The 18,314-nt window shown below is 39.3% G+C and overlaps 1 long non-coding RNA gene across 1 annotated transcript in view; it reads left to right on the top strand.

Moving 5' to 3' along the window:
* The window catches only part of LOC102955824, a 154,953-nt gene extending 148,871 nt beyond the window's left edge, over window positions 1-6,082 (top strand). Inside the window, exon 7 of the long non-coding RNA XR_006221772.1 lies at window positions 4,019-6,082. This is a non-coding gene — a long non-coding RNA (uncharacterized LOC102955824). The remainder of the gene's footprint in view (window positions 1-4,018) is intronic.
* The last annotated feature ends 12,232 nt before the right edge of the window (window positions 6,083-18,314 follow it).

Below are 18,314 nucleotides of genomic sequence, written 5' to 3'. Positions count from 1 at the left end.
GTGTAGATAGCTTTGGGTAGTATTGACATTTTGACAATATTTATTCTTCCAATCCATGAGCAGGGAATGTCTTTCCATTTCTTTATATCTTCTTCAATTACCTGCATAAGCTTTCTATAGTTTTCAGCATACAGATCTTTTACATCTTTGGTTAGATTTATTCCTAGGTATTTTATGCTTCTTGGTGCAATTGTGAATGGGATCAGTTTCTTCATTTGTCTTTCTGTTGCTTCATTGTTAGTGTATAAGAATGCAACTGATTTCTGCACATTGATTTTGTATCCTGCAACTTTGCTGAATTCATGTATCAGTTCTAGCAGACTTTTGGTGGAGTCTATCGGATTTTCCATGTATAATATCATGTCATCTGCAAAAAGCGAAAGCTTGGCTTCATCTTTGCCAATTTTGATGCCTTTGATTTCCTTTTGTTGTCTGATTGCTGATGCTAGAACTTCCAGCACTATATTGAACAACAGCGGTGACAGTGGGCATCCCTGTCGTGTTCCTGATCTCAGGGAAAAAGCTCTCAGTTTTTCCCCGTTGAGGATGATGTTAGCTGTGGGCTTTTCATAAATGGCCTTTATGATCTTTAAGTATGTTCCTTCTATCCCGACTTTCTCAAGGGTTTTTATTAAGAAAGGGTGCTGGATTTTGTCAAAGGCCTTTTCTGCATCGATTGACAGGATCATATGGTTCTTCTCTTTTTTTTTGTTAATGTGATGTATCACGTTGATCGATTTGCGAATGTTGAACCAGCCCTGCATCCCAGGAATGAATCCCACTTGATCATGGTGAATAATTCTTTTTATATGCTGTTGAATTCGATTTGCTAGTATCTTATTAAGAATTTTTGCATCCATATTCATCAGGGATATTGGCCTGTAGTTCTCTTTTTTTACTGGGTCTCTGTCTGGTTTAGGAATCAAAGTAATACTGGCTTCATAGAATGAGTCTGGAAGTTTTCCTTCCCTTTCTATTTCTTGGAATAGCTTGAGAAGGATAGGTATTATCTCTGCTTTAAATGTCTGGTAGAACTCCCCTGGGAAGCCATCTGGTCCTGGACTCTTATTTGTTGGGAGATTTTTGATAACCGATTCAATTTCTTCGCTGGTTATGGGTTTGTTCAAGCTTTGTATTTCCTCCTGATTGAGTTTTGGAAGAGTGTGGGTGTTTAGAAATTTGTCCATTTCTTCCAGGTTGTCCAATTTGCTGGCATATAATTTTTCATAGTATTCCCTGATAATTGTTTGTATCTCTGAGGGATTGGTTGTAATCATTCCATTTTCATTCATGATTTTATCTATTTGGGTCATCTCCCTTTTCTTTTTGAGAAGCCTGGCTAGAGGTTTGTCAATTTTGTTTATTTTTTCAAAAAACCAACTCTTGGTTTCGTTGATCTGCTCTACAGTTTTTTTAGATTCTATATTGTTTATTTCTGCTCTGATCTTTATTATTTCTCTTCTTCTGCTGGGTTTAGGCTGCCTTTGCTGTTCTGCTTCTATTTCCTTTAGGTGTGCTGTTAGATTTTGTATTTGGGATTTTTCTTGTTTCTTGAGATAGGCCTGGATTGCAATGTATTTTCCTCTCAGGACTGCCTTCGCTGCATCCCAGAGCGTTTGGATTGTTGTATTTTCATTTTCGTTTGTTTCCATATATGTTTTAATTTCTTCTCTAATTGCCTGGTTGACCCACTCATTCGTTAGTAGGGTGCTCTTTAACCTCCACGCTTTTGGAGGTTTTCCAGACTTTTTCCTGTGGTTGATTTCAAGCTTCATAGCATTGTGGTCTGAAAGTATGCATGGTATAATTTCAATTCTTGTAAACTTATGAAGGGCTGTTTTGTGACCCAGTATATGATCTATCTTGGAGAATGTTCCATGTGCACTCGAGAAGAAAGTATATTCTGAGCAACTCGGAAATTCTAATGAACTTTGCATAAAGCTATAAACTTGGTGTCTTTGTCCCAAAGACTTGACAGTCTTTCCCTTGCGGTTGCCTTTCTGACCATTAAACTAGAATCACAAGATTACAGAGATGCATGGACTACAATGTATGATTTAGGATTGTTTGGTTGCAAGCAAAGAACCTAAACCTGGCTAATGTAACACCATGAATACTCTAGAGAGGGACTGTCTGGAGAGAGAGGGAGAGGGAGTAGGAAGGGAGAGGGAAGGAGAAAACTCCAACCAGTGCTATTTTCTATTATTCTACTAGATACTTAGTTTTCAGAAAGGAGACTGGTCTGTCACATACCCTTGGTAGGACACCTTTGTTGACCATCCACCAAGACCATGTGCTATGGGATATAGGACATGCACTAAAGGAGTCTTTAGATGAAAGGGAGGTGAATGCTGCCCAGGCACAAATGTCCACCAAAGGCAAGTGGAGATACCTTGATCTCTTTCCAAAGCATTTCTAAACGTTACTGTGAAAACTTTCCATAGCTTTAGTTTCTTCGTAACCTGGGGTTCAACTTTTTGGTAGTAAAAATAAACAAATTGCTCTAAGAATAAAACTTGCTAGTGAATTATGGCTTTAACTCAAAATTTAATATTTGACCATTTCAGGATTGCTGGTGGCATTTATGAGCATAACTGAATAGGGACATGTCAGAACCTGTGTGCTCCAGGGCTGCCTGCATAAGTTTTTTGTATCCTGTTAATTTAGACAGCTTGAAGATGCTTAGACAGACATGCTTGATGTTGAATTTCTCCATCTATCATGAGTGCCCACGCACATGCTCACTGTTTGCATTAGTAATTTTGCCTTGGGCAAGTATGGCCTTATGCTAAAAGAAAAAAAAAACAAACAAAAAAAAACCCCCAACCTATTAGAGGACTGCCCTTCCTGGAGTCTCTCCCAGGATCTTGGCTGTGGGCCTCTCCAGCTCTGTTATCAATTCCCCTATGTTCCCGAGTTAGTTAACAAAGGTCTTTTTAACAGTTGGTTTGTTCAGCTTTCTTCCTCTAAGAAGCCAGCGTAGTGAGGTCTTACAGTCTGCCGGCTCCTCTGAAAGGGCTGTGGAAACTCGTTCTAACACAATTCATTAGAAAATGAAATTAAGCATAAATCTTGAATTCTATTAAGAAGTCTCATTAGCAAGATGTCAAAAGAATCTCATTCTAAGGTGGTTTTACCTGTCAGGCATGGGCTTTGAGGACAACCTTCTTGTGAGTCTTCAGATTCCTCTGCAGACCTTTTTACAGTCTGGCCCTGTCTTCTGCCCTCATTTCTAACCACTAGCTTCACACAATCCTTTCTGCTCACTTCATACACACAGTATTTCTATCCCTCCACAAAACTTACTGGTCTCTGACCTTCTTGTACATCCTTAGGCCTCTGAGTTTTTGTATATGCTGTTTTATTCTTTTTTATTTTTATTTTTATTTTTATTTATTTGAGAGAGAGAGAGAGAAAGAGAGAGAGAGAGAGAGAGAGAGAGAGAGAGAGAGAGAGAATCTTAAGAACTCAATCCCAGGACTCTGGGATCATGACCTGAACTAAAATCAAGAGTTGGACACTCAATCAACTGAGCCACCCAGGCACCCCACTGTTTTATTCCTTTAATGCCCACCCATCTGCTTTCCCACTAAGTGCACACCTTCCCCTCTTCCCACCTCTTCACCCATCACTCCACCCCCAACCCCATCCATCACCCACCTCTGCCCCAGCAGCTGCTTGCTCCCTTCTTCTGTGCCTCTGTACCAATCTGAATCTACCTCTACCCTGACACTCTTTTGTTCATAATCATGCTTTTGGGCTGTCTCCTCCACTAGACAATGAGCCTGGGCACATGGCACATGTTCAGTAACTCCGAATGCTCACAGTGGGAAAGCATTTAGGCAAAATACAGTCAACATAAATTAGTAGAAGTCATGAATGGTCCAAAGTGATTGTCAGAACCCAAAGCTAGTGACAACAGTATTTGAAATGAGATGTCTTGACTCAGGAGCTTGATGTGTCCTGTATTTTTTTTGCCTTTGGTAATAAGTAGTATTTATTAAGAGCTCTTTTGCAGGAGCTGTGTTTGGAGGCTGAGAAACAAATGGAAACAAGTCCCAGCCGTCGGTGCTATAAAACTCATGTCCGTGATGGCCACAATCAAAATGTACTATTAAAGAAAGTGAACAACATATTGTGCTTCCCACTTTGCTGCTGGAGCTAACCCTTCACTCTGTGGTTTACGACTCTGCTCTAGGAAAGGAAAGAGCATCCCTAAAAACTTGTTAGAGATAGCCGGTTTCGTGAGAATGCAGATGGTTTTTTATCTTCGATTTACATCTTGGAAACTGCTTCTTGAAGTTTTTTGGAAAACCTTAGCTTCAGCTGGCAAAAGTTTTAGTACCCTAAAGGGAGAAGAGGAAGAGCGAGGTTTGGATTTAATGCAGCACAAAGGAATTCAGAGTCCTCTTTATCTCTGATTCTGACATTTCTGCGTGTAACTTACATGGCATCCTCACTTTAAAATGTAATCACTTTAAAAGCACTAAACCATCCCATTTTAAAATAATCACAGAATTATTATAGTCACAAAGTAAAAAAGCATTCATACTTTCTTTATTCAAAGGCAGATTTTTGTATAGGTGGCATGTCTATGTCCCTCATTAGGTCAGATAATACCAGTTCAACCTTCTCCCTCCTGCAGCCCACTGTTTCATGGTCTTTGAGGTCCAAGATTTCCTTAGGATGCTTGAAAGTTCCAGAGAGCTTATTTCCTCTTGACCTATTCTAAGTCAATCTAATATATCCCTAAGTCAACTAGGGTCAAACTCTTTCATGGGTTTCCATTTGGGTGCAAAAAAATTCCCATTTCCAGCAAGTATTTTGTGAGTAACAGAAGGTTTTGTGATATATCACCTAATCCCATTGGCTCTGCCCTAAGACTTTTAATCATTCTCCCTCTGTTAGTTCTTTTCTCCCCAAACTTTGTCCTTTAGGGTGTTGGCTTCTACTTCAAATGGACTTATCAAGAAATCTTCTCAAAAAAAAGTGGGGCTTGCCTCGTACTGCCCAGAAGAGGCACTTGCCTTAGGCCCTGTGCTTAACAGGCCCATCCTGGCCCTTCTGTGGCTGCATTCCACATGAAGGGCAGGAAGTCATAGAGCCAGGGGATGTGTCACTGGGGAATCTGCATCCCCTTCTTTTACACTGTGCTTCAGGTACCAAGGATCCCCAACTACCCTGCCAGAACTCCCTCTGGCTTGCTTCCAAAGGCCTGCACGGGCTCTTTGGCTCACGTCTTTTGTCTTCTCGAGGGCTGATGTGCTGCTGATATGCTCATTCCCAGGACTGGTGGATGGTCAGGGGTCAGCTGTGTGGGCAGACTTGTGGACAGAACTGAGATATCCATGTGAGTAAGGCCTCTGTGGAATGGCACAGAGCCAGGGGTGTGAGAAGAAGTGGGCCATAGGCTATGGGTCATGAACAGGGGCCAGGCCAGATCTCCTGGGCCTTCACATTTTGTTGAGAAACTCCAAATTGTCTGAGAGTTCTTAATTCTAACCTGGACTCCCAGATCATCAACAAAGTGCATTTATCAAGGTAGACATGTAGAGTATATTTTATTCAACTGCTTGTTAGTCTGATTTATAACTTTTAAATATTTAGATATATGATGTGTGGCTTCTATTTGTACTTTTGCCCCAGGCTGGCCTGCTGTACTTAAAATATATTTTCCTTCTAGATGTTCAGACTATAACGGTTTTTTCCCATCTCATGATATGTGGGTTTGCTTAAAGGAGGATACCCCCAGATTTAAAAGCCAGATGGAGTATTTATAAATAACCAGAGAATCTTGATGCTGCTAAGCTAATTGTGTTTCTAAACAACTTATTGAGACCTTCACATATAAGATACATTAAAAATACAAAATGCAACTACTGGTATATATCCTATTAAATGAATCAAGAGAGTTTATGAAATGCATAATTATATAAATTATTTATAGGTTATATAAATCTGAGAAAACTTTAATAGAGTGCTAAATGAAAAAAATAAGTTATACAATAGGGTATAGAAAAAAGTCGCACTTTTATTTTTAAAAAATGTGGCCCCTGGGTGGTTCAGTCGGTTAAATGTCCAACTTTGGATCAGGTCATGATTTCGCAGCTCATGAGTTCGAGCCCTGCATCAGGCTCTGTGCTGACAGCTTGGAGCCTGGGGCCTGCTTCAGATTCTGTGTTTCCCCTTCTCTTTATGCGCCTCCCCTGCTGTCTTTCTCTCTCTCTCAAAAATAAACATTAAAAAAATATTTACCACACACACAAAAAGGAAAGAGTACATACCTAAATGGAATAGAAGGTCTTTGGATGGAATTCTTGGTTATTTTATATTTTGTATCTTTTGAACTCTTCTGCACTGATCATGTATTACTTTTGTAAAATAAAATTAAAATAACAGTACAGGAAGAAAATGCTTGAAAGCCAAGGTAGTAAAAGACATTGTTGGATTTCTTTCCCCTGTTGATTATATAACAATAAAATGGTTATATTTTGTTCTATGTTCCACTCAAGGAAATTTTTTGTTTTTACAGGGTCAGATCTGTAGGGCCTGGGAGGTTTCTGCTGAGTTTATACAGTGTATGTTTAATTTAATTTCAATTTTACAGAGGGTCAAAGGATCAAGTCAACACACATTGATGCAATAAAGGAAGCTTTTCACTTTATCTGGACCTCCTGTGTTGAGATGTTTTCTGTCTTCTTTTAAATATAAAGAAGTTAGTGGACTCAGAATTTCACATATGATAAAAGAGCATCAAGGTTTCCATTGCATTTTATTTATTTTGTGGTCATTAAACAAAATGGTGGGACCTACTCAGATTGGCATGTGGTTTTGTAACTGTTACACAAATTTTCCTGAAACTTGAACAAAGGTTATAAATATTTGATTTACTGAGACAGCACTATAGTTCACAGACCTACTAGCCTTTGCATGAGTGGTTATCATAAACAGATTATTCATCAGCTTTCTGTTGTTCTTGTTAAGACAATTAAAATACTTAGATTAAAAGACATTTTTTTTACTAATTATCTCTGTCAACTCCTAATAGAGCTCACGTGATTTTATAAATTGGTGACCTCTTCAGCCATTGCATTTTATTGGCTAAAGAATGTTGTACAACTTGGATTTTTTATGAACATAAAAGCTTTGGTTCCAAACAATACTTAAAAAATTGTCAAGCCAGATGCTCCCCTATTAGAGATAACCCTTCCTTAATCTGCCTGACACATGGGAGAGCCAATTAACTAGTTAATTAGTTGATTTATTAATGTTGACGATTCAAAAAAAGATTTCTCAACTTCACCTTCTTGAATACTGCAGTATTTCAAACTCTCATTATTTTCTTTTGAAGTAACAAGCTCTTAGTGAATATATTTTATGTTCCTATTACTATGCAAGGCTGGAGCAGTTAGGAAAACTGGAAACAAAAGGCAGCAGAACAAATTGGGGTGATGGCATGTGTCACGGGCTGCTCTTGGGTTTTGGCATCAGACAGACATCGGTTTGAATTCTGGTTCTGCTACTTATTGGCTCGATTGTGTGACTATGGGCAGTTTATTTAGTTGTCAAAAGCTCTACTGAAAAGCTTAATAAAATCCACCTTTCAGACTAGGAGTGAACATAGTGCATGGGAGTATCTGACACTTGGTGGAGGTAAAGCCAGTGGAGAGGAACAGAATGAGAAACAGCACAAAAGCAGTCATGGGAAGGGAAATGAAGGAGGAAAGATTCGGTAGTTGAAAATGAACAGCAAACTATTCCCAGTGGGGTTTCAAAGGCTCTTTGTATTCTAAAGATCTTTATTTAAATAACCTTTAACTTTCCTTTTGGGGGGATGACTAGTCCTTGTTCTTTTAACTAGTTTTTCCTAACTAGTGTTTCCTCACAACCTCCATTTTCAACCCCTTAATCGTCATGGCTTTCCTCCCGTAGTTTCATACGTCTCTCTCTGGGTGTGGATACTGGGAGTTTGAACAGTCCTCAATGCCCATGAAGAGAGTGGAAATAAGAATGACATCACTCTTGCTCTCCCCTTCTCTGTAATTAGTCAAGAGAAAGAGAAGTGAGCAGCAGAGGACAGTTTAAATATATGTTCCTAGGGGTGCCTGGGTAGGCTCAGTCAAAGGCTAAGTGTCTGTTGGTTTCAGCTCAGGTCACGATCTCATGGTTCGGGAATTTGAGCCCAGTGTCAGGCTCTGCACTGCAGTGAGGAGCCTACTTGGGATTCTCTCTCTCTCTCTCTCTCTCTCTCTCTCTCTTTCTCTCTCTCTCTCTGTACCTGCCCTCTCTCAAAATAAATGAACTTTAAATATATGTGTCTAAGTATATGTTACTGACCAAGTACGCTGCAGAGAGCCGGTGTAGTAGTGATTGCTAACACTTTTAGAGTACCTCCCGTGTGCCAGGCACTGGTCTAGGTATTTTATACATACTAATTTAGTAACCTCACAGCAACTCAATCCAGTATATACTAATTTATCCCCACTCCACAGACTGAAGTACAGAGAGGTTATATAATGTATCCAAAGATACAGAACTAGCAAATGACAGACATGGGAGTTGAACGTTCACAATCTGACTTCAGCAAAGGCACTTGTAACCACTGGGCTATTTGGCCTCACACTAGTTAAAGACACTAGGTCTTGAGTACTTGAATAAATAATTTGGCAAAGCTGGGGGTGGAAGTGGGAATGGAGTAGTTTCATGGGGGTGACATGAGCTGATGATCTCTATTGCATTGGAGAAGTGAAAAATAAGATTGGATTGACAATTTGGAGACAAATTATTTCTCAAAATGTGTGACATTATAGTCTTTTATGAAGAGTCTCAAATAGGATAGGTTATAAGGAACTCCTGGAGATTCAGGGCTAGGAAACATGATGAGAAGTTGATCCCGTGGGAGAATGAATTAATAAGGTTACAGATCACACCTGAAAGGATAAGGTCCAGGTAAGACGAAAAAACAAAACCAACAATCCAAAAATGCTTGATGATAATTAAGATGAACACAATGCAGTCAAATCTTTCATGGTTTTGAATCTGATGGACTGGGAGAGAGTGTGGGTGCCTTTAGAATCAGAATTTTGAGTTGGAAGAGACTTTAGAAAAAAATCTAGTCCAACTCACTTAACCAGTTAGTCAAGAAAAACCAAAGCCCAAGAGATTGCCCTAGGGCACAAGGGCAGATGTGGGGAATTAGGGGTAGAACCCTGGTTTTCTGCCAGTGGTTCAGTGTGTTACCCAGACACTGAGCTTCTATAGCTTAGCAGATGCTCTCTAGAACTTAAAACATGGCTGCAAGTGGATGCGTGTGGATGGGCGGGCTGTGTGTGAAGCCCATGACGCATTTAGGACCGTACTTGCTACAGTCATGACCAGCAGTTTGAAGTGGGAAATTGATAAGAGGAGCCATTTTAGGGAAAACTTACCATATATGTATGTATGTGTGTGCACGTGTGTGTGTGTGTGTGTGTGTATTTTTTTTAACCAGGTCATTTTTTGATGGGAGAGGAAGGAATAGATTGTGGATAATGACTTTGCACTTCATAGTTTCTTTGAATGTAGAAAAGAAATGTCAACTGTGTTATAGTTTGTTCTCAAAAGTAAGCAGATTTGGATGAGTATTGACTGAAACTAGTTTATTTTTAAGGGAGAATGTTTTTCTTTTCATTTTGGAGACTAGGAACTTTAGATGTTTTGCATGAAATTTTACTAAGCATTGATGAGACAATTATTCACTTAGAGACTCTACAAAATTCACTTTTACTTGAAGAGGATGTTAATGAATGATTTTCTATATTTCCTGATAATTCTGTATAATCCTCTGTTGAATTTCAAATACATTTTATCTTCTAAGATAATTAGGTAGAGTCAGAGGACAGTAATGTGTAATCTTGGCTCTACAAGATTAATTTATTACTTTTCTTCTTCATGGAAGCCTCAGGGTTTAAAACACTTCATAATTGAATATTTATTCCTTATTTAATTGAAGTTACAAGTTCTTTGTCTGAAATAAATCAAGATAAAGTATTCCATGTTGACATGAAAGTATCCTTTTGGCATGTGTTGGTGGGAACTTGGGCACTGGTTTTTCTTTATGGGAAAAAAACCTTTTTATCTTGGGCTGTGAACTTTATAAGTTCTAATGTAAAACATGTTATTGATGGGAGCCTAACTGGTGTAAAGCCACAAGAACAGCAAAACTGATTTTATGTGTTTTTTTTTTTAATACTACGTGGCAATGAGAAAGAATGAAATATGGCCTTTTGTAGCAACGTGGATGGAACTGGAGAGTGTGATGCTAAGTGAAATAAGCCATACAGAGAAAGACAGATACCATATGATTTTATGTTTTAAACGGTTACTTTTCTTGACCACAAGATCTCTCCTGTCCACACTACAATTAAATCTATCATTTGCTTTCCTCCTCTTATATTTGATAATATCCCTTTCTTATTAAAAGGAATTGTTAATAGCAGAGAATTTGCTTCCTCATCATACAAAATTTATGAAAGATAAGAGAAAAAGAAAACAGATGAGATAAGATAGTAACAATTGCCATATACATTTTTAATAAAAAATTTAAGCTTCTGAACTTCTTCAAAAATTAAAAAAAGAACAAAACTTGAAGTCTAAAACAACATATATTTCCCATATTAAACCTAAGATCTGTGGGCAATCCTTTTCCCTTCGGAGCCTTTGAAGCAAACCACTTACTTCTCATGGGTGCTTCTTGAAAGGAAATATTGTTCCTTTTGAAACCATTCATTTGAGAATGATTGGACTTGGATTTTAGCCCTATTGTTTTTTCAGCATAAAATAATGTGGTTTTTTTTCAGTAATATTTTTTAGGATTTTTATTCATCATTTATTAATTAGAAACACTCTATGATTTTTAATCAGTGTTGGTTAGAAGAAAGGAAAATATATCTAGATAGCTTAAGCAGGGAATCTTCCTTAAGTGAGTGGCAAAAATATTAGCTCATTCATGATTAGGAAAAATAGGAAAAAATATAAATGCTTGTTCCTAAAATTATAAGATTCAAAAATGCATCCTTACTAAAATGAAACATTCTTTTTTTTAAAGGATTAGCAGGGTGGGTAGACATCCTAAGTACTGTGCTTTTTTTTTGGCAATAGTTATTTTCCTGACTAAACAGAATCCAATTGATTAAAAGTGACAATACTTCTTTGGTTTTTTTTTTTAAAAGAGCCTATGGGGACCTGGGTGGCTCAGTTGGTTGAGCATCCAACTTTGGCCCAGGTCATGATCTCCGGGTTTGTGAGTTCGAGCCCCATATGGGGCTCTGTGCTGTCAGTAAAGAGCCCACTTTGGATTCTCTGTCCCCCTCACTCTCTGCCCCTCCCCCTCTTGCTCTCTCTCTCTTTCACTCTCTCTCTCTGTCTCCCCAAAATAAATAAACCTTAAAAAAAAAGCCTATGGAATGGTTTGCTGTAGATTTTAATACATGGGTGGGAAAGTGGGGATGATGCCAGAGAGCCCTGCTAAAGTAGAGACGAGTTCTCTGAGTCCCTGCAACCTATATATTAGAAGAAATAAACAAATAAACTCTGTGTTGTTTGTAGCCAGAAACTTTGATTTTAAATTCTCTCCTATGGGCTCAGAATACGACAAGGGTTTGCTGGTGGGTGTTACTCTCCCTAGGAGTGCTCCACTGAGGTCTCAGAGACTATTTGTTCTAGTAGGTGACAGCATGAGACAACCATAGACGTCATGGGACCATAGGGGTGGGAGGGTGAAGGGTAGGGGGTTAATCGGGGGAAGGAGGAGGGAGAGAAGCACCAAGGTGTGGTAACAATGAGGGGTCAGGGGGTAGTTGGTATCATTGGTATTAACAGAAGAGAGGATGCTCAGGGGACTGGGGATGCGATGCTACTGACCCTATAGCAGTGTAACTACATGTAGATGCTTTAGAAATCATTAGATATGATGTTATTTCTAGCAGGTAGAGGGGAAGTAGGGCTTTGAGAGGGGACACAGAGTTTAAATGTGCACATGGCCAAACAGGCAATAGTGAGAATAGCAAATACAATTTGTACAGTTAAGAATAGCATACTTCATTTTGGATGCACACTTTTATAAATCATTATAAAGTCCATCAAGGTAAAGATTTTTGTCTGTCTTATTTGTCGCTGAATCTCTAGCATTAGAAAAAAATGGATGATCAATAAATATTTGTTTAATAAATGAGTTAATTATCAAAGACCAATTTGGAACCTTAGAAGGGGAACAAACGGACTCAGATAAGGAAAGTAAATCCCTAAAGTGGAATTGAGACCAGCCTCTAGATACTCCCATTGTAGATTTCATAATCCCTGGGGAAGGAGGGATTACAGTTCCATAAAACCACACCTGTAGAAGACATATGGAATGGGCCTCAATGAATATTTTATGAAGCATGTATAGTCTGCTGTTGCTTCAATAATTTTTCACTAGTGTTTTTTCCCTCTACAGTCCAAATTAAAAAAAAAAAAACTTTTACGTTTTATTTTATTTTTGAGAGAGAGAGAGAGAGAGACTGAGTGCAAGCAGGGGAGGGGCAGAGAGAGCGGCAGACACAACCCAAAGTAGGCTCCAGGCTCTGAGTTGTCAGCACAGAGCCCCACGTGGGGCTCGAACCCACAAACGCGAGATCATGACCTGAGCTGAAGTGGGATGCTCAACCCACTGAGCCCCCCAGGCACCCCTACCATCCAAATTTAATAAGACATTTTTATGCTCTGTAAATCAGATATTGAATCAGGATTGGCCCTAACTGACTAACTGGAAGGCACTTAGAAGTGCTGTAGCAGGGGTTCTACCCCTCACTCGGGGGCAGTGTTATAAAGGGCATCTTGGGGCGCCTGGGTGGCTTGGTCGGTTAAGCGTCCGACTTCGGCTCAGGTCACGATCTCGCAGTCGGTGGGTTCGAGCCCCGCGTCGGGCTCTGTGCTGACAGCTCAGAGCCTGGAGCCTGTTTCAGATTCTGTGTCTCCCTCTTTCTGTGGCCCTCCCCCGTTCATGCTCTGTCTCTCTCTGTCTCAAAAATAAATAAACGTTAAAAAAAAATTTTTTTTTTTAATAAATAAATAAAGGGCATCTTCACAGGGACTAATGTCCAACCGGTCTTCTGGTGGGCACCGCCGTGGATTCAGGTAATACAGAGTGGCAGCTCCACTGGGCTGTCCAACCTCGTAATTTCTGTTATTAGTTTCCAAAGAGTCTTTCCCTTGATCCTGTATCTACTGCTTTCTCAACTGTTCCCTATGCTCTCGGCCCCTGCTTCCTACCCTAATTCTCCTCCAACGCAAATTTAAAATCTTCCGCTGTCTCCAGTAAAACTCATTTTGGTATTCCTCAGTTCTTCTAACTCCCCAGTTACAAAGCCTCAGAGCATTTTTAACTTATTCCTGCCTGTTGTCTCCACCAAGTCCAGTTGATTCTATAAAATGCTCCATAGTTGTTTCTCAGTCTGGGTCTTTTTTGTCTTCTGCTTGTTCAGTGCAGTAACTTCTTATCTGGACACCCGGCCTCCTAAAACTATCATTTTCAGGCATACCGAGGTCACAGTTTCCATCCCAAGTTCCTGCTTTGAATCACATTTCTCTCTTCAAAAATTCCTGGTGGCTTCCTGGTATCCCTATTCTATCTTGCCTTTGAGAACCTCCATGATGTGGCCCTGCTAACAATCCAATGTGGCTTCCTGATACCATCCCTCTGGACCAGCCAGCCTGCTTCTCATTCCCTGTTCCTCCAAAAAGCTTTGTTTGTTCTGAATTTCTTTTTTGCTCATGTGATTCTTCACTTGGAGAGCCCTTCCTTGCTACAAAATCTTACCTCTTGTGTAAAGACTCTTTAAATGGTTTCATGTTTCTTTGTTCTCCTATTTCCAATAATGTGTTTATTATCTGTATAATTCATTTCGGTCATTGCTCACAGGTCATTTTGCAATATGATTTAATTACTACATGTTCCTATTTCATCATTTCCATTATACATTATTCACTTCTTTATACATGTTCTAGTCCTCAGTCTGGTGCTATATAAACGTAAAGAAACTCAATAAACACTTGTGTACTTGATGAATACCGCTGTGGTTTAATGGAAAGAAACTTCTGTTTTCAGAATGGAATGGAATGGAATGGAATGGAATGGAAAGAAACTTCTGATTTCAGATTTGCTTCTGATCTCTGCTGCTCCATAGCCATGTAATACGGGAGAGTCACACAACTCCACTGATTCTCAAATTTTATTATTTTCAGAGAAGCATCTGGATGTTTCATCCAAGGGACCTAGAAATTACAGTATCACAGGGCAGAGTCTAAAAAATTGAAGAGATACTCACCCCTTTGGGTGATAACTGTTGAAACTTGGTGATGGGTACAGGATGTGTAGTGACTATCCCTTCCACTTTGGTATAGGTTCAAAATTTTTCATAATAAAAGGCAATCATCATCATCCTGGAGCAGCAGTGAAAAATGCAGAAATTCTGATTTAACAGATTCCTAGATGTCCCTCATAAATTCTGATTTTGGGGATTGAAGTCATGCTGTTATAAACATTGCTCTAGCTCTCTGAACCTTTTTTTTTTCTAACCTGTAATATGTCTACTCCGCAGGTCTACTGTGAGTAAAATAAGCTGTGTAAGAACAGGAAGTTCAGTTCCTGGCTCACAATCTGAAGCCCAGTATATGTTTAAAATAACATTATCCTGGACCCGTTAGGAAGGACTTCTGCTTTCATAAATGGCCAATGACCATTTATAACCCAGAAGATTAATTTAGACAACCAAGGCCAAGAATGAAAAAGAATGAAAGAAGTGAAAGAATTTGATTAAGAGTAGTCTGACATGTCCTCTCTTTCTCATGCTCTGCTAAGTGATTTGACCCCTTCTCGGAATGACCTGCAACCAGACTTAATTTGAAGAGCTCAGAGATAACAAATTGCCAATAACCAGGGCATTTCATGGCTGGTCTCACTAGACTGGTGACTAAGCTAATTTTCAACAGCTGGAAGGACTTACCTCTCACACATAAATCATGTATAGTTCAGACATTATGGAGAAAATCATTCTGAAAAACAAACAGACTATACACCTTCTGTAAGTGAAGTGTGATTTAGGATTATTGAGGAAGAATTCTGAGACTTTTATTGAACATATTTTTGTTTTAGGTCACATTTTTATTTGCTCATAGTAATCACTTATTGATAACTAAATAGATAGCATTTAACACGATGGTTGTGCTAGATACTTTATCTTCTTCAGCACTTTTGGAATGAATTTGTTTTAAAATCAAATGGATCACACCATTCCTGAGTTATATTTGTCCCCTGTCTCCAGTCACCACTACCCCCTCTACACCCACACTTTACCCCTTCTAGACTGCTTCTTACACTCTACTCAAAACTTTTAGAGAAAACTGTTTCAAGAAGGTGAAGTCTAGGCAACAGAAAGTTAAATATGCACAAGAATGCTGTAAGTAATATGAAAGCTTTTTGTAGCTAAAGACTAAAGGTAGCATGTCTACAGTGATAGGTCAGAGACTGCTCATTCATTTGTTCATTCATCAGTATTTAGTGAGCTCTTGGGAATTCCCAGATGAACTAGACACTGTTTCCTTAAGGATTCTTCTTAAGACCAATAAAAATAACTATCAGACGAAGTAGAAATTATACTGGTGGGGGTGGTTTGAGGATGGGGTTGTCCCTCATTATCAGGGAAGGCCTTTCTGAGGAGGTGGCCCTTTACCTGGGCTTGCAGGAATCTAGTGTGGGCAAAGGGATGTGCCGGAACCCTCCTATGTGGGCAAAGGGATGTGCCGGAACCCTCCTACCCATTCATCATATGCATTGGCTACAGACCTGGCTTAGTTTAGAGCCACGTTTTGTGGCCATGGAGCACAGCAGGGCTTGCATGGCTGATGTAGGATCTGAGTACACTGGCAACATTTATTTAACAGCTGCTCTCATTTGCCACAGTGTGTAACTGGAATGAGATGGCAATTTGGTTTTTAATCCTGTTGCAAAATGACCATTGCTTAGCTCATTCCTGAAAGATCCTTTGAAAAGTGAAATTCAAGGCTTGGATTTTCTCCAGTTTATCTGCAGAGTATGAGAACATTGTGGAGAACTTTTGTGTAGAAAACCTGGAGGGAAAGACAGATCAAAAGTAGAGAATATTTTTAAACCTGTATCTCGTTTGGATCAGTTTCCCCAAATAGCAAAGTATTACCTATACCTTTAAATGCAAAAAAGGGTAGTTAAAGCTGACTCCCCAAATAATTAGATTTTATTTAAAAGCTACATGAGAATTTCCTCACTGATACTAGTTTCTGGCTCTTTAGAGATGCAAAAAACTTTTTAATCTATAATGGAATTATAACTATTGAGACATAATTATAAGACATTATTAAAGAACAGTTAAGCTTTTAATCTCTGAATGTGAGAGATGTAATAAGTATGAGAAAAGCAATTATTAGGCAGAGATCTGATACAGAATGTCCAAATCGAATGTGGTTGCAAAGCAAAGACCTTCCTGATGATCCTCATTCCAGTGCCAGAGAACCACTGGTTTTGGGTCAGCAGTATCTGCCTCTTTTTCACCTCAACTAAAAATTAAACTGGTAGCTTCCACAGAGGTGTGGGGCCACAGTTTCTACCATCTACATGCACATCACAGCAAGCAGCTGTAAAGAGAGATTTCAGCCAGCAGCCACATCCTCCCCGGCACTTTCAAATAAGGGACAGATCAAAATGAAAGGCACTGATAGACAGCCAGCAGCCAAATCTCATTCGCTTTGATTCAAGTAACTCAGTTCACCATCAATGTGATGGAAACAGGCTGGGAGACCACAGCCCTTGTGCTCATATTGATCACCTGTCTTCGCTAGCAGCCTATGGTAGCTCCTCTCCCATTTGGTGAGAAAACTGAACCACTTAGCAGAGACGCAGGGCAGTGTGGGAGATTCATGCGGATACTTGGGGTGGGGGGGGGGGGGGGGGGTTCACTGTGAATTACCTTGGTTAGTCAGGATGTTCAATATTTTGGAGTTTCTAATTAATGCTTTCAGCTCTTTTTGCTTTATTAAGTTGCATCAGTGTTAACTCTTTTGGGGCCTGGGGACACCCCAGAAGTTATTTCTGTCCTGGGCACTTGCAGTGATTAAGAAGAGGGAGGGAAGGGGCCACAAATGTGGAGATACCAGGATTCCAGAAGAGAATAGACTTCATTTAGCTGGCTGCTCTTCTGGGCCTGGGGCAGACCTCAAGAGAAAGGTATTCTGTGTTCTGCCTATCTAGCAATCCTTCCAGTTCTGTACCTGTTTGTTATTTTACTAACTACTAACTGTCATAAGCAGTTAACATTAAATATAAAAACACCACCACTGCATAGAAACATCCTGGATCTTTGTGCCATCTTTCATATCCTTGTCTTACAACGGTAACTAAATTTTCACAGAGATTTAGTAGGGGATCCCGTTTTACTTTTACTCTGTAATTCCACATGAACTTTAGAAGAGAGTTTGGCACTTAGGAAGTGCTAAACATTTGTTAAATGAGGAAGTAAATCAGATTTGATATATTGGCAGATGTTTTTGGTAATGGACCATAGTTTTTCGTTTATTTTTTATTTTTTAAGTTTACATCAAATTAACATATAGTGCAACAATGATTTCAGGAGTAGATGCCCTAATGACCCTTACCCATTTAGCCCATCCCCCCTCCCACAATCCCTCCAGTAACCCTGTTTGTTCTCCATATTTGAGTCTCTTATGTTTTGTCCCCTCCCCGTTTTTATATTATTTTTGTTTCCCTTCCCTTATGTTCATCTGTTTTGTCTTTTAAAGTTCTCATGAGTGAAGTCATATAATATTTGTCTTTCTCTGACTAATTTCGCTTAGCATAATATCCTCCAGTTCCATCCATGTAGTTGCAAATGGCAAGATTTCATTCTTTTTGATTGCCAAGTAATACTCCATTGTGTGTGTGTATATATATATATATATATATATATATATATATACACCACATCTTCTTTATCCATTCATCTATCAATGGACATTTGGGCTCTTTCCATACATTGGCTATTGTGGATAGTGCTGCTATAAACATGGGGGTGTATGTGTCCCTTCAAAACAGCACATCTGTATCCCTTGGATAAATACTAGTAGTGCAATTGCTAGGTTGTAAGGCAGTTCTATTTTTAATTTTTTGAGGAACCTCCATACTGCAAGTGGCTGCACCAGCTTGCATTGCCACCAACAGTGCAAAAGAGATCCTCTTTCTCCGCATCCTCACCAACACCTGTTGTTGC

Source organism: Panthera tigris, chromosome C1, assembly GCF_018350195.1.
Source record: "Panthera tigris isolate Pti1 chromosome C1, P.tigris_Pti1_mat1.1, whole genome shotgun sequence".
In the NCBI taxonomy this organism is placed as follows: Eukaryota; Metazoa; Chordata; class Mammalia; order Carnivora; family Felidae; genus Panthera; species Panthera tigris.
The sequence above is the reverse complement of the archived record's forward strand: the minus strand, read 5'-3'. Positions and strand labels throughout refer to the sequence as shown.